Source organism: Rhinoraja longicauda, chromosome 1 (assembly GCF_053455715.1).
Source record: "Rhinoraja longicauda isolate Sanriku21f chromosome 1, sRhiLon1.1, whole genome shotgun sequence".
Classification (NCBI taxonomy): Eukaryota; Metazoa; Chordata; class Chondrichthyes; order Rajiformes; family Arhynchobatidae; genus Rhinoraja; species Rhinoraja longicauda.
In genome coordinates, this window is record NC_135953.1 from 18,985,492 (window position 1) to 18,997,874 (window position 12,383).

Below are 12,383 nucleotides of genomic sequence, written 5' to 3' on the forward strand. Positions count from 1 at the left end.
GTGAGTGCCCTGGGCGGTGGCCATCCCCTAAGGTACGTCAGCACAATGCTGACATCCCAGATCTGAGTGTACCTTGGTCTGGAGGAGTTAGTATTAAAAATGCCCCTCATGATTTTGATTCCTAGTGGATGGGACCCCAAAGCCAGTTGTCCTGCTGCTGGAACCAAATAAGCTGACAACGCACTCCTGGCTGTATTTATGGCGCTGTAGCTGAGTCCTTCCTGATGTAATCCAACCAGGAATTGCACAACACTGGTGGGTGTCGCTGTAGTGTAGGTAGTTCCTGTTTTGGAGCAATACCGTTCCCATTTTAACAGGGGAGAGAGCGAACGCAGTCCCCCACTACCACAGATTTTGCAGTCGAGTATCCCGCATTTAGGGACATCGTAGGCGTCAGCACACCCGAAGTGCAATGGGATAGCCTTGTCCTGGGAAAACCTCCTGAGTGATCAAGGTATCTCCCCTGCCCGGTAAGTATTCCTTATATTGGTCAGGTATTGTCTCCTGGTGGACTCCCGGTGGGATGCGGTCATCATGTTGATGGCGTCCTCAGACAGTCCCAGGCCCAGTAGAGGTCTTTTTAGAATCTGCAAGCCAGGAGATTGACTCTGTCATGGCACGGGTGACTAATGCCTGACACTGGGTGGATTAATAATTCCGGACTGCTGGGGACGGAATCCAATTGAATCTTCCGTAATACCCGACTGATGAGGCAGAAGGGAGGAAAAGCATAAAAGAACATTTTTCCCCCAATACAGCGTGAATGCATCAACTGCTGCTGCCTCAGGGTCTGGTTCCCAAGCGACATACGTTGGTACCTGGTGATTCAGCCTGGATGCAAATAGATCGATATCTGGTGTGCCATTTTGCTTTGTAATTTCGGCAAATATTTTGGGATTTAACATCCATTTGATGTTATCGTTAAATTTGCGTGACCTGGTGTCTGCCACTGTATTTTTGACCAATTTATCACACGATATTGACTTTATACCACACATGTGGTTGATATAAGCCACCACCGTGGTATTATCTAATTGCAACCGGACATGTGCATGATGCGTATTAGATGCATATGCTTTTAAACCATAAAACGCACCCAACATTTCTAAATAGTTGATACCCCGTGTCTGTAGGCAGATGATTCAGAATTAGTCCATCTGCCCCCTGTGCTGGATAGCATGTTAGTTGCTCCCCAGCCCAAGGCACTGGCATCCGTTTGAATGGTTAATACTGGGTTGGAGATAATTATGGGACTGGAACTGAGGCTAATGTTCCTTGTCCACCATTGTAACTCTGTAATGGATTCAGCAGTTAAATACATGCTCGGTCAAAGTGACCTGAGTTTTGCTTTAGTTCGTGCACTTTTGTTCTTTGTAAATTTTGGTAGTGCAAAGGCCCAAATTGTACAGCTGGAAAAGCTGCTACCATTTTACCAATAGCTCTAGCTACCTGCCGTATGGTTGGCTGACGTTTATGCATTAGTTCGTGGCATGATAGTGCCAAATGTGATGCTTTCCACTTTGGCAGAGTTACAACCATGCGAACAGTATCAATCGTAAATCCAAGATAGTCCATGGTAGTGGACGGTGTAAAATTGGATTTATCTGGATGTATGACAAACCCCAAAGTTTCAAACAAACGTTTGGTGGCTGCTACTGCCAAAATAGCTGTCTCCAAGGTTTCCCTATCTAAGTACGCCATGACTATATGCTTTTGTTTTGTCAATAATGCCAAGGCGGGTTTTAAGCTTCTAGTGAAACCTTGGAGCGGAGGTTAGTCCAATTGGTAAGGCTTTAAATTGACATAGCTGTTTCATCCAGATAAATTTTTAATTATTTACGGTGCTCCTTGTGTATGGGTACTGAGTAGTAGGCATCTTTTAAATCAATGCCTGCTAGAAAGTACCCTGTAGACACAAATTCCAAAGGTTCATGTTTTGTTCTTTCAATGACACCTTTTGCTAGTAGCCTCACAAGTTCAGCTTGACCCTCTTGTTTGTCTTTGACTGAGAGGGTGAATACCCTTTGGGGTATGTGCTGAACTGGCGGAATGTTTTCATGAACAAAGTCAATTTTATAGCCATGAATGCAGGTTAGTATGTATTTGTCATTAGTGATGGTTTCCCATGCATGCAAAAAACAAGTGCAATCTCCTCCCTGTTAGTATAGAGTCCCTACTGCTCATATGCCGAAAGGTACCAGACCCACCTACCTCCATGGTGATTGGTGTCTGCTGGGCTGTAGAGGGCTGCTGTTGACGTTGATGTTGTTGTTGGGGGGTGGCGCATTTTCCATGGGGTCCGCTCTGGGCCCTGGCCTAAAAGGCTTACGGGGAATGGTTGCGGACCCCGAGCTTTCACCAGTCCCATATGGTGGTTTATGACTGGTGGACGCCGTGAGGTACTGCCGCCTGGGTTTGTTAGGTCTGCTCGGTCCCAAGCCTGCCCTCACGAGACCAAAGGTCTTGGATTCTTCCTCTAGGTCTTTCACCTTTTTTGGGAGATCCTTTCCAAAAAGCAGAATTGGAGGTTCTGAACCCGGTGTTTTGCAGAGTCCCGCAAACTTAGGGTTGAGGGCAGGCTTGATAATTTCCGTAAACCATTTATTTGGTATTGAGTGGTGCACAGCAGAGCTAGTGTATCTTGCTGATTTGTGGAAATGTCCACACCATCAATGGACCGAGCATATGATGTTATCGCTGCAGTCAGTTTAAGGATTTTCTGGAGCTTCAACTCCAGGTTCCTGCCCCAAATGTCCCCAAATTTGGCTGTTTACAGCTGGTACATTTAATGATGTACAATTTTCCGGGGCTGTGTATAGCTCAAGAGCCTCATTGACCACCCGTTCTTGTAGGGTTTTTGAGGACAGGTGGTCAATGCTGGCTGCAAGTTTCGGCTCTAAAGGCCGACCCCCTCGTGGAATGTCCACGTAGCGGTTGACCACACCCAGCAGCTCTTCCTGATCCTGTACACTCTGCGTACTCCGGACATCTTCAGCCAACAACCCCTCTTCTTGACCAGCCCAGACCTGGTCGCCAATGCTGCCTTCAAACGAAGGTGAGGCAATGGCCAGTGCCCCTAAAGGGCACTGCGGGAGTGCCTGGGCGATCTGGGCCCTCCCTTGGCGAGTCTGCTGCTGCTCTCAGCAGATCTCGCTGGAGCATTGCTCCATAAGCCGTTTTAGGCTTAGGCGGCTGCCAGTGCCGCTGTGTAGCGGTGTAGCATCTTCGTCTGAATCGTCCAGACACTACCGCCCGGTTCTGGCTGCAGGTACCTCCAGCCCGCTGCTCAGGCTGCACTAGCGGTGCTGGGCTCGGCTCGGTAGTTGTGCCGCCTCTTGCCCCCCCTCCAAAGAACGTTCCTCAACGGAAAACGAACGGGGGCGACTGCAAGTTTCTTTCCTCTGGTCTTGGTCATCTTGGGACCTAAAGCAGACCAGAGAGAAAATACTTACGGCCACGGTAGAACTTACCTGTCGGCCCGACTTTTTAGTTTGTAGCGGGAGCACCTTGAACTCCCGTTCGTCGCGGTGCACTGCATGAACGCTAATGTCGCGCACGCGTGCTGGACGGGGTCTTCACGTAGTCACTCACGTGACTCCGAAATAAAATCAGTACCCTGTTCCAGCTTTTTCCCCATATCCCTGATTCCATTATCCCTAAGAGCTAAATCTAACTGTCTTGAGAACATCAAGTGAATTGGCCTCCACTGCCTTCTGTGCCAGAGAATTCCACAGATTCACAATTCTCTGGGTGAAAAGTCTTTCCTCATCTCAGTCCTAAACGGCCTACCTCTTATTCTTAAATCATGACCCCTGGTTCTGGACTCCCCCAACATCGGGAACATTCTTCCTGCATCTAGCCTGTCCAATCCCTTAAGAATTTTATATGTTTCTATAAGATCCCCTCTCATCTTCTAAATTCCAGTAAATACAAGCCCAGTCGACCCATTCTTTCATCATGTGTCAGTCCTGTCATCCCAGGAATTAACCTGGTGAACCTATTTGATGAGTTCTGCATGTGTGCACGAAGTTGCCCCAATGCAGTCATTGATGTAGCGCAAAACGAGTTGTGAAATGGTACCATGGTACATTTGCAACAAGGCAAGTTCAATGTAGCCATTGCATAGATGGGCATAGCTGGGGCCCATGAGAGTGTCCAGGGCTGCACGTTTGATTTCGAGAGGAATTTAAAAAAGTTGTGTAGGCAAGGACAAATTCCACCAGGCAGGAGGGTGTGTTGTTGAGGGGAGGAGATTGGATCTCTATTATAGGAAGAACCCGAGAGTTCTGAGGCTTCCCCCATATAGGTGTCCTTGGTATAGATAAGATGATGGGGGGGTGGGGGGGGGGGGGGAATTGGAAATAGTTGAAGTGGTGGAGAGGGGTGTGAGGTGTCCCAGATGTAAGTGGTTGGTCTGGAGAGGCACATTGGATGGCCGATTATATTCCTTGAGGGTCAGTAATGAACCAGATGTGTTTTTAATGGCAATCCAATAATTTAACTGTTACTGATACCAGTTTTAAAAGCCAAATTTATTTCATCATTGGGGAATTAATTAAATTCATTTAATTTAATTCCCCAGCTGCCATTGTGAGGTTCCAACTCAATAGTTTCATCTGTCGTCCTAGTCTCCAGGGATTAGACCAATAATTTAATCACTATGCTGCCATTCCCTCTGGGAGCCAAATGTCAATGGATTCGTCTTAGAATAGACGCAGTGAAGAGTTGGCAGAATTTTAGAGGTCAAGAGGTTAAATGATAAGCCAAGTTGCATAGGCTTAGGCTTAAAAAAAGACACATTGGTGCTGGAGTAACTCAATGGGTCAGGCAGCATCTGTGGAGAACATGGGTAGGTAACGTTTCGGGTCAGGACCCTTCTTCAGGTTGAAGAAAGGACCTGACCCAAAATGACACGCGTACATGTTCTCCAGAGATGCTGCCTGACCCGCTGAGTTACTCCAGCACTTTGTGGCCTTTTTTTTTGTAAACCAGCATCTGCAGTTCCTTGTGTCTCTCTTGCATAGGCTAAACTTGTGCCTTTCAAGCACACAAATTAAACTTTGACCAAACAAGGATACAGAAAAAAACTCAGAATCCAAGAGTCTGGAATAAAGGACCATGCGTTTAGGAAGAGATCTACAATGTTCAGAGATGTCAGGAATCAATTCTTCATGGAAAGGATCGTACAAATCACAGGAGATCTCTCCCCAGATAGGGTGGCATGGTGGCGCAGCGGTAGAGTTGCTGCCTTACAGTCTCACAGACACTGGTTCAATCCTGACTAAGAGTGCTGTCTGTACGTAGTTAGTACGCTCTTCCTGTGACTACATGGGTTTTCTCTGGGTACTCTGGTTTCCTCCCACATTCCAAAGACATACTAGTTTGTAAGTTTATTGGCTTCTGTAAGTTGTTCCCAGTGTGTGTAGGACAATATTAGTGTATGGGATGATGGCTGGTTGGCTTGGATTCGATGGGCTGATTCTTATAAAGATACTGTGGAACTGAGGGTTAAGTGAAATAAAGACATAGAGTAACTATGATCTAATCTATTGGCAGGGCAGACTTGAAATCCTGAATAATCTGACAATCAGTCAAGTATGAAAATGGATGATATCCTGGCGGCAATACTTGGAAGATCCAAATACATGATCTAGCAAGGTAGAAGCTTTTGCTTGTAATGTTCTGGTGTCTCAGTTTAGTTTAGATACAACACGGAAATAGGCCCACCACATCCATACCGACCAGCAATGCCCGCACACTAACACTATCCTACACACACGAGGGACAATTTACAATTATACCACGCCAATTAAACTACAATAGACAATAGGTGCAGGAGGAGGCCATTCGGCCCTTCGAGCCAGCACCACCATTCAATGTGGGTAGTCTACAGAGCTCAGAAGATTATCGGGACACAACTACTATCCTTGGAGGGCATCTACAATACACAATGCCTCAGGAAAGCCACCAGCATTCATAAAGACTCCTCACACCCCTGCAATAGTCTGTACGAACTTCTACCATCCGACAGAAACCAGGGGCCTTCTATGCCCCCTCCTCCAGACTTAGGAACAGCTTCATCCCCAGAGCTATAGCTGCTCTGAACCGATCCTTCTGAGGGGCCCCCCATGAACTGTCGCATTCCCAATCTCGTTGTACCCCTGTACAACGACAATCAAGATATATTGTATTGTATTGTAAGAATGAATGTAGAAGAAGAATGGAAGTGAGGCGAAGTGTTTCAACACAAAAAGGGCTTATTGGAGAATGGGGTTCTAAAATTACCAAAGGTCCAGATCATTAAGCTAAGCCATTCAGTCCAAATGGTTTGTGCTGCTACACATGTTCCACAAAAGCCTCCTCTTCTATTTTTAAAATTAAATAAATTGCAAGGAAAAAAAATACTGTTGCTTTCTTTACTTTATTTAGAACCATTGATGTAGGGAACACACAATTGTTCCCTTAATTGTAACAGGGGTTCTTTCTTCATATTTGGACTCAACATCATAATCAGTAAGCCTCAAGACCTTGCCCTGCAACTCCATCGTGAGAGATATGGTGGACGGAGTGGGGGTTGAGGGGGTAGTTGGTGGGGTATTGATGGCAATAGGAATGCAAAAATAACCTCCTTGGGCACACAGATGAAACAAACGGGAAACTGAATGGCATCCAGACATTTTCTGTGAGGAGAAGTTCATGGTTTGGGAACAGCTCCAAGCAAAACCGCAAGAAAGTGCAGAGAATTGTGGACGCAGCCCAGACCACCACACAAGCCAACCTTCTGAAGAAGGGTCCCGACCTGAAACATCACCATTCCTTTTCTCTAAAGATGCCGCCTGACCTGTGTAGGAAAGAACTGTAGATGCTGGTTTAATATCGAAGGTCAACACACTGCTGTGTTACTCCAGCTTTTTGTGTCTATCTCCCTTCCATTGACTCCATTTACACCTCACTCTGCCTCAGCAAGGCCACCAACATAATCAAGGATGAGTGGCACCCCGGCCACTCACTTTTCTCCCCTCTCCCATCAGGCAAGAGGTATAGAAAGTGTGAAAACACACACATGCAGATTCAGGGATAGTTTCTTCCCAGCTGCTATCAGGCAACTGAGCCATCCTACTAACAACTAGAGAGCGGTCCTGAGCTACTTACGATCTACCGCATTAGAGACCCTGTCTATCTTTGGACTTTACGAGACTTTATCTTGCACTAAACATTATTCATGTTATTTATACAGTGTGGATGGCTCGATTGTCATCATGCCTTTCCACTGACTGGTTAGCATTGTAACGGCAAGAACAGGAAAGCAGACTATTACCTGAATGGTGGTCGATTAGGAGAAGGGGAGATGCAACGAGACCTGGGTGTCGTGGTACACCAGTCATTGAAAGTAGGCATGCAGGTGCAGCAGGCAGTGAAGAAAGCGAATGGTATGTTGGCATTCATAGCGAGGGGATTTGAGTATAGGAGCAGGGAGGTTCTGCTGCAGTTGTACAGGACATTGCTGAGACCACACATGGAGTATTGCGTACAGTTTTGGTCTCCTAATCTGAGGAAAGACATTCTTGCCATAGAGGGAGTACAGAGAAGGTTCACCAGATTGATTCCTGGGATGGCAGGACTTTCATGTGAAGAAAGACTGGATAGACTCGGCTTGTACTCGCTGGAATTTTGAAGATTATGGGGGGATCTTATAGAAACTTACAAAATTCTTAAGGGGTTGGACAGGCTAGATGCAGGAAGATTGTTCCCGATGTTGCGGAAGTCCAGAACAAGGGGTCACAGTTTAAGGATAAGGAGGAAGTCTTTTAGGACCGAGATGAGAAAGTTTTTTTTCACACAGAGAGTGGTGAATCTGTGGAATTCTCTGCCACAGAAGGTAGTTGAGGCCAGTTCATTGGCTATATTTAAGAGGGAGTTAGATGTGGCCCTTGTGGCTAAAGGGATCAGGGGGTATGGAGAGAAGGCAGGTACGGGATACTGAGTTGGATGATCAGCCATGATCATATTGAATGGCGGTGCAGGCTCGAAGGGCCGAATGGCCTACTCCTGCACCTATTTTCTATGTTTCTATGTTTCTATGTTTCTATGTAACAAAACCTTTTCACTGTACCTGACATTTGTAACTTTTCACTGTAACTTTTCACATGACAATGAATTAAACTCAAGTTCAAACTCAAACTAATTTAATTACATAAAATAGGAACCAGAATTGTAGCACAGCTGAGCTGACTGATTCATATATTGTGATGTTCAATGATTTTAAGATTTTCATGATGTCATAGAAATCATAAAATCATTACAGTATATGGAATAGAACTATTCTTTGATAGACAAAAAGCTGGAGTAACTCAGCGGGCCGGGCAGCATCTCTGGAGTGCAGGAATGGGTGACAATTCGGGTCAAGACACTTCTTCAGACTTCCTACGCAGAACTAATGGGTGGCGTGGGTTTTCTCCGAGATCTTCGGTTTCCTCGCACACTCCAAAGACATACAGGTATGTAGGTTAATTGACTGGGTAAAATGTAAAAATTGTCCCTAGTGTGTGTAGGACAGTGTTAATGTGCGGGGATCGCTGGGCGGTGCGGACTCGGTGGGCCGAAGGGCCTGTTTCCGCGCTGTATCTCTAAATCTAAAAAATCTAAATCTAATCTTTGTCTGCCAATGGAGAAAGTGCGCACAGACTCGTACAGATTAAATGGATTATGCAGGAACTCTGAATTTTAATATTAGGTGAGGTTAGCCATTATACATTAGCAGTGGGTCACTGTGTCTTACGAAAATAAAAATTATATTCCTTTGCTCGCCTTAATGAAATCCCTCATAGGCACAACAGTAGACCGACCATTCCATTGCTCAAGTCTATTCTGCCATGAAATTAGGCCACGGCTGATCAGTATCTTAATTCCATTTACTTGCCATTTGCATCATATCCATCAGAATCCTTCCCTAACAATATCACACATATAGGGTAATAGGGTGGCGCAGTGGTAGATTTGCTGCCTTGCAGTGCCAGACACCTGGGTTAGATCCTAACTACGGCTGCTGCCTGTACAGAGTCTGTACGTTCTCCCCGTGACCAGCGTGGGTTTTCTCCACACTTTGGAGTGTGGGACAATATTTGGTTTCCTCCCACACTCCAAAGACGTACAGGTTTTTATATGAATTAACTTGGTATAAATGTAACTTGTCCCTAGTGTGTGCAGGGTTATGTTAATGTGCGGGGATCGTTGGTCGGCGCTGACTCGGTGGGCCAAAAGGTCGGTTTCCGCACTGTATATCTAAACTAAATTGAACTAGAAGGTTATTGTTCTGGCCAGCTTACTGATGTCAATTATGGCCCTGCATCTTTATTTTCCATATCTCTCTGTTTACTCCTCATTTACTCACTCATGAGGTGAACATCTTTCTCTTAGATACGTACTGAGATCATGCAAGCTAGAGGCAAGTGCCAGGTGACGACAGCAGAACATCTCTGTTTCTTCTCTGAATGAAAATTGAGCGCAGGACAGACTTTGGGTGGAGATCCAATGGTCATGTCTGGTGCCCCAAGGTATTAAATGCATTTAGCTCACTACACCGATTCTGTTTGAAAATGAACACCACCGCTCAGTCCGCCTAGGCCTACGCGATCTCCCGGTTGCTAAACACCTTAACTCCCCCTCCCATTCCTATACTGACTTTTCTGTCCCGGGCCTCCTTCACTGTCAGAATGAGGCCCAATGCAAATTAGAGGAACAGCACCTCATATTTTACTTAGGCAGCTTACAACCCAGCGGTATATTGAATTCTCTAACTTCAAGCAACCTTTGCTTTCCCACTCTCTCTGTTCCTCCCTCACCCTTGTTGTCCAACTAGTTTCACTGTCCTTCTGATTAATTTTGATGATTGTATACCTTCCCCTCAGCTAACAATGAACCATTCTACATTTCCTTAGCAGCATCTGCTTTGATCTGTCGTTTTCACTCCTTACCCTTCCACATCTCTAGACTCCCTCGACCCTGACTCTCAGTCCGAAGAAGGGTCTTGACCTGAAACGTCACCCATTCCTTCTCTCCTGAGATGCTCGTCTGTCCCGCTGAGTTACTCCAGCATTTTATGTCTATCTTCGCTGTAAACCAGCATCTGCAGTTCCTTCCTACACGGTTTGAAAATCACTTTGGCTTACTTCTGAAACGGACTTATTTATTTATCTTCCCCTTATTTAAATAGTCACTGATCAATGGTATAGACAATAGGCAATAGGTGTAGGAGTAGGCCATTCGGCCCTTGGAGCCAGCACCACCATTCAATGTGATCATGGCTGATCATTCTCAATCAGTACCCCGTTCCTGCCTTCTCCCCATACCCCCTGACTCTGCTATCCTTAAGAGCTCTATCTAGCTCTCTCTTGAATGCATTCAGAGAATTGGCCTCCACTGCCTTCTGAGGCAGTGAATTCCACAGATTTACAACTCTCTGACTGAAAAAGTTTTTCCTCATCTCCGTTCTAAATGGCCTACCCCTTATTCTTAAACTGTGGCCCCTGGTTCTGGTCTCCCCCAACATTGGGAACATGTTTCCTGCCTCTAACATGTCCAACCCCTTAATAATCTTATATGTTTCGATAAGATGTATCTAGCCGAGCAAAACCATTGTGCCCTTTGCTTTTAGGGCACTTATCGTGCTTATGACGGGCGTTTTTTAGATAAAACTGCCAGTTTGTACGATTAATTAACATTGGTGTCATGTGGTGTCACTGAAATAATGCCGTTTAGCCTTTTAGAGATGCCAGTGCCATCACAAAAAACCACTGCTTATAATCATTGAGGAAATGTATGGGACTACTTGCTGCAATTTCCACGCCTGCTTTAGGCTATTTTATATTTTATATTGGATTATTTTCCAAACCCATATGAAGTGGACACTTCAGAGAAAGTGTGGGCTTTTGGATTTCAACTGTGTTCTGAACGGTTTTAATGCTCTGATAAGGATCTTTTTTTCTATTTTCAACGCTAAAACAAAAGGTTCCTCCATCTCAACCTGGTTTTCCAGTTTGTTGCTATCAGCAGTTGAAGGGTCAAGAAAGCAAGATGAGAAACTGAATGTTGGTATTCCTCCACCGAAGAAAGAAATGGATTTCCTCCCGATGCTCTGGTTTCCTCCCGTATCCCAAAGATGTGTGAGTTGGTAGGTGAGTGGGCTCGAAAGCGTGCGAGTGATAGAATTTGGGGGGGAATTGATGGCAATATGGGAAAAATTAAAATGGGAATAATGCAGGATTAGAGTAAATGAGTGCTTGGTAGTCAACTTGGACTCGCTCTAATTATATCTCTTTGAGATATATCTATTTCCATAAGTCACATTGGCACACTCACCGCTAATGTACAAAGGCCAACCTCAACTAATATTAAAATTCAAAGTTCCTGCATAATCTATTTAATTATATAATTATATAATGATTTTGTGCTATCTGACTTTATGACACTAGGTTCCTCGGTTGCTATGGTGAAAATCAAACTCTTGCCTCTGGGTCGATAGTCGAGAACTCGGACTGCTAGTCTAGTAATTTAACCACAATGCTATTCTAAACTAATACAACTTGACTTACGTTCAGAAATCATTAATAGTAAGCTGTTCGGTAGGTTTGAGTATTTCCGCAGTACATTGTCCAAATTTAATGGTGGGATTTAGCAATGAGTCTGTGTACCTATTGGGGCATTATTCCTAGGGCTGATGCTTGCTCTCTTTGCTCATTGACACAAGCTGTACACATGGAGAAAGTAGACTGGACTCCAATAGAAGTGCACCCCCAAAGAAATAAGTGGTTTAGTGGTAGAATTGCTGCCTTACTGCGCCAGAGCACCGGGTCCTGGTTATGATCCAGAATATAGTTGCTGTCCGTACAGAGTTTGTACGTTCTCCCTGTGACCTGCGTGGGTTTTCTCTTAGATTTTTGGTTTCCTCCCATACTCCGTACAGGTTTGTAGTTTAATTGGCTTGGTAAAATTGTAAATTGTTCCTAATGTGTGTAAGATAGTGCTAATGTATGGGGATTACTGTCCGGCATGGACTCGGTGAGCCGAAGGGCCTGTTTCAGTGCTGTATCTCCAAACTAAACTAAAAACAGCAAAAAATGGCATCTGAGCCAGGTAACCTTTTGTATGCTGGTCCCAGAAGAGGATATGCTTTCATCCATTACATGTGCTCCACTCTTTTAACTCTTTATTTCAGCAGCAGCGTTTCACTAAATGTTGTACCATTTATCCTTTATCTTTGTGCGCTGTGGATGGTTTGATTATAATCAAGTATAGTCTTTTCTTTGACTGGATAGCACGCAACCAATAATTTTACACTGTACCTTGGTGCGCATGACAATAATAAACGAAACTAAACTAAATAT

At 44.9% G+C, this 12,383-nt stretch overlaps 1 non-coding gene across 1 annotated transcript; it reads right to left on the minus strand.

The window, feature by feature from the left end:
- Nucleotides 1–314: 314 nt before the first annotated feature.
- On the minus strand, nucleotides 315–478 carry LOC144601309 (U1 spliceosomal RNA). Its single transcript, XR_013548288.1, has one exon. It is a non-coding gene; the product is annotated as a U1 spliceosomal RNA (small nuclear RNA).
- Nucleotides 479–12,383: the final 11,905 nt, after the last annotated feature.